Source organism: Lolium rigidum, chromosome 3 (assembly GCF_022539505.1).
Source record: "Lolium rigidum isolate FL_2022 chromosome 3, APGP_CSIRO_Lrig_0.1, whole genome shotgun sequence".
In the NCBI taxonomy this organism is placed as follows: Eukaryota; Viridiplantae; Streptophyta; class Magnoliopsida; order Poales; family Poaceae; genus Lolium; species Lolium rigidum.
In genome coordinates, this window is record NC_061510.1 from 329,136,661 (window position 1) to 329,141,891 (window position 5,231).

Below are 5,231 nucleotides of genomic sequence, written 5' to 3' on the forward strand. Positions count from 1 at the left end.
GGCGGCGATCGAAAGAGCAGTGCATAGGGTCATCTCAAGTGATAGCAAGTGGGTGGCGATCGAAACAGTCATCTCAAGTGATAGCAAGTGGGTGGCGATCGAAAGAGCTACACGCTCCCGAGCCTCTGGTATTGAAATAAACCAATGCTTACGGTGAGCAGCGCGGTAACACGCTCAGTCGGATACTACTGTACTCGATGAAAGATCTCCGCTCCAATCTGCGGTACTAAAATAAGCCAAACTTTATGGTTAACCTCCACCATTTGCGCGATAGCGCAACGGGTCATCTAGTTCCACTAAAACCTACTAGTGTTGGATACTTATCCACCATTCTATTTAGGAGCCAATTATTCTTTACTTAATAGAACCAACAGTAAAATCTAGACCACCTCAACCCAAATTGATATACTTCTTATTACCTAAGAAGTATGTTCTTCGAAAGTTATTCTTTTGAAGAAAATAAGGAATCATCATCAACCCTGCTTATAAGGACCTATAAACCCTAGCCAGCTACCACTAGCAAGATAAACCAATCTTGATAGCACCCATGTGTAATTAATTGCTTAGGATGCCTTGGCATAACTCCACCTGGTATTGATGAATCCAACCTTGTTTGGATCCATTTAATATCTACTCCAGAACCAATTGGAACCATAGTTAACCATAGAACCCACCAACCTAATTATCATACTTGTTCTTTATTAAGAACATGTTCTTCAAAAGTTATTCTTTTAAAAGTATATGATAATTAATCATTAACCATGCCATATAGTACTAAAACTCGACTCACTTGTTCTTTACTTGTTAACATTATGCCAATTATCATTCCTTGTGTGCTCAATTGATTATTATGCTTTATTATCTACCTGTTTATAATACCAAGTAAATCACACCTGAATAAGAACCTTGTATGTGAATCAATCTAAAAGTGCAACACACCCTAAACCAACCATTACAACTCACTGATCCTAAATCATCGGGGTTAGGTCACGCTTAGAGCGATTGCATCTCATTCTTATGCATTATTGCATGATTGCCAATCTTTTAAACATCGTCCTTACCGGACGATGATGCTATTTCAGAATTTGGAGTTATTACGCATCGAAGACCTTGTCTGCATAATCTTGCAGCCAAGAAAGGCAAGTTCATCACTTGCTCATGTCATTTGAGTATCTTTATCAAATTACTTGCAAAGTACTATGATTATCACTATTGCATAAAAACCAAAACCACTATTTTCATAACTATGAATATGACTATGTGGTGGGCAATGGAACCATGGATTGTGTTGATATGGTGGAGGTTCCATTGCAAGGGTTTATATCCATCTAGGATTAAACAACAAATGTCGCCAGTGATTCTTGTGCCGTAATACCCGTGTTAACCATAAGATCCGGAGTGGGACGGAGTAGTAAAAAGTGTTTCCACCTCTCGTTCATCAACGGATGCGCTTTACCATAGACACTTGTATCTGTCGGTGGCAAGCGGTAGGCTGGGGAAGCCTTAAGTCCCCACGGCATAGACCGTAGACACTTGTCGCTCGAAGAACAAGCGGTAGGCTGGGGAAGCCTTAAGTCCCCACGGTATTGCGGTCTATGATGGGTTGCAGCTACCGGCGTAGGAGTGTATGGTAGAGCCCAGCACTGTCGTCGTGGTCGGGGTCCACCTTGAAATCTACAGGAATAATGGGACCGGCGTGGACCCAGGGTCGGGGAATGCAACAACGGGTGGGTGTTTGATACGTCTCCGACGTATCGATAATTTCTTATGTTCCATGCCACATTATTGATGATATCTACATGTTTTATGCACACTTTATGTCATATTCTTGCATTTTCTGGAACTAACCTATTAACAAGATGCCGAAGTGCCGATTCTTGTTTTCTGCTGTTTTTGGTTTCAGAAATCCTAGTAAGGAAATATTCTCGGAATTGGACGAAATCAACGCCCAGGGTCCTATTTTGCCACGAAGCTTCCAGAAGACCGAAGATTCAACGAAGTGGGGCCACGAGGCGGCCAGACTACAGGGTGGCGCGGCCTAGGTCTTGGCCGCGCGGCCCTGTCATCTGGGCCCCTCGTGACGCCCCTTGACCTGCCCTTCCGCCTACAAATAGCCTTCGTCGCGAAACCCCCAGTACCGAGAGCCACGATATGGAAAACCTTCCAGAGACGCCGCCGCCGCCAATCCCATCTCGGGGGATTCAGGAGATCGCCTCCGGCACCCTGCCGGAGAGGGGAATCATCTCCCGGAGGACTCTACACCGCCATGGTCGCCTCCGGAGTGATGAGTGAGTAGTCTACCCCTGGACTATGGGTCCATAGCAGTATCTAGATGGTTGTCTTCTCCTCATTGTGCTTAATTGTCGGGTCTTGTGAGCTGCCGAACATGATCAAGATCATCTATCTCGTAATTCTATATGTTGTGTTTGTTGGGATCCGATGAATAGAGAATACTATGTTATGTTGATTATCAATTTATATCTATGTGTTGTTTATGATCTTGCATGCTCTCCGTTACTAGTAGATGCTCTGGCCAAGTAGATGCTTGTAACTCCAAGAGGGAGTATTTATGCTCGATAGTGGGTTCATGTCTCCGTGAATCTGGGTAAGTGACAGAAATCTCTAAGATTATGGATGTGCTGTTGCCACTAGGGATAAAACATTGGTGCTATGTTCGAGGATGTAGTTACTCGATTACATTACGCGCAATACTTAATGCAATTGTCCGTTGTTAGCAACTTAATACCGGAGGGGGTTCGGATGATAACCTCGAAGGTGGACTTTTTAGGCATAGATGCATGCTGGATAGCGGTCTATGTACTTTGTCGTAATGCCCAATTAAATCTCACAATACTCATCATAATATGTATGTGCATGGTCATGCCCTCTTTATTTGTCAATTGCCCAACTATAATTTGTTCACCCAACATGTTGTTTATCTTATGGGAGAGACACCTCTAGTGAACTGTGGACCCCGGTCCAATTCTCTATACTGAAATACAATCTACTGCGATACTTGTTCTACTGTTTTCTGCAAACAATCATCATCCACACTATACATCTAATCCTTTGTTACAGCAAGCCGATGAGATTGACAACTTCGCTGTTACGTTGGGGCAAAGTACTTGGTTTGTGTTGTGCAGGTTCCACGTTGGCGCCGGAATCCCTGGTGTTGCGCCGCACTACATCTCGCCGCCATCAACCTTCAACGTGCTTCTTGACTCCTACTGGTTCGATAAACCTTGGTTTCATACTGAGGGAAAACTTGCCGCTGTACGCATCACACCTTCCTCTTGGGGTTCCCAACGGACGTGTGCTGTATACGCCATCAAGCAATTTTTCTGGCGCCGTTGCCGGGGAGATCAAGACACGCTGCAAGGGGAGTCTCCACATCCCAATCTCTTTACTTTGTTTTTGTCTTGCTTTTTTTTATTTACTACTTTGTTTGCTGCACTAAATCAAAATACAAAAAAATTAGTTGCTAGTTTTACTTTATTTGCTATCTTGTTTGCTATATCAAAAACACAAAAAAATTAGTTACTTGCATTTACTTTATCTAGTTTGCTTTATTTATTGTTGCTAAAATGGGTACTCCTGAAAATACTAAGTTGTGTGACTTCACAACCACAAATAATAATGATTTCTTATGCACACCTATTGCTCCACCTGCTACTACAGCAGAATTCTTTGAAATTAAACCGGCTTTACTGAATCTTGTTATGCGAGAGCAATTTTCTGGTGTTAGTTCTGATGATGCTGCTGCCCATCTCAATAATTTTGTTGAACTATGTGAAATGCAAAAATATAAAGATGTAGATGGTGACATTATAAAATTAAAATTGTTCCCTTTCTCATTAAGAGGAAGAGCTAAAGATTGGTTGCTATCTCCGCCTAAGAATAGTATTGATTCATGGACTAAATGCAAGGATGCTTTTATTGGTAGATATTATCCCCCTGCTAAAATTATATCTTTGAGGAGTAGCATAATGAATTTTAAACAATTAGATACTGAACATGTTGCACAAGCATGGGAAAGAATGAAATCTTTGGTTAAAAATTGCCCAACCCATGGATCGACTACTTGGATGATCATCCAAACCTTTTATGCAGGACTGAATTTTTCTTCACGGAACCTATTGGATTCAGCTGCTGGAGGTACCTTTATGTCCATCACTCTTGGTGAAGCAACAAAGCTTCTTGATAATATGATGATCAATTACTCTGAATGGCACACGGAAAGAGCTCCACAAGGTAAGAAGGTAAATTCTGTCGAAGAAACCTCTTCCTTGAGTGATAAGATTGATGCTATTATGTCTATGCTTGTGAATGGTAGGACTAGTGTTGATCCTAATAATGTTCCGTTAGCTTCATTGGTTGCTCAAGAAGAACATGTTGATGTAAACTTCATTAAAAATAATAATTTCAACAACAATGCTTACCGGAACAATTCTAGTAACAACTATAGGCCATATCCTTATAATAATGGCAACGGCTATGGTAATTCTTATGGGAATTCTTACAACAATAATAGGAATTCACCCCCTGGACTTGAAGCCATGCTTAAAGAATTTATTAGTACACAAACTGCTTTTAACAAATCTGTTGAAGAAAAGCTTGGGAAAATTGATATACTTGCTTCTAAAGTCGATAGTCTTACTGCTGATGTTGATCTTTTGAAATCGAAAGTTATGCCTAATGAGAATCATCATAATAAAATTGTTACTACAGCAAATGCCATCCAAGTTAGAATTAATGAGAATATAAGATTGATGGCCGAATTGCGTGCTAGGTGGGAAAGAGAAGAAAATGAAAAAGAAGATAATATAGCTAAAGTTTGGACTATTACCACCACTAGTAATGCTAATGCTACACAAGTTGCTGCACCTCCGACTAATAATAATAAAAGAATTGGTGTTAGCAATGTTTCCACTTCTAATGCAAAGCGCGAGAAACTGCCTGAAACTGCTAAAACTGCTGAAACTGCATGTGATAAAACTGCTGAAATTTTTTCCAAAATTGGGGATGATGATCCCATTGCTTTAGATTATAATGGTTTGAATTTTGATGATTGCAACATCTCTGAAGTTATAAAGCTCTTACAAAAACTTGCTAAAAGTCCTAATGCTAGTGCTATAAATTTGGCTTTCACGAAACATATTACAAATGCTCTCATAAAAGCTAGAGAAGAGAAACTAGAACGCGAAGCTTCTATTCCTAGAATGCTAGAGGAT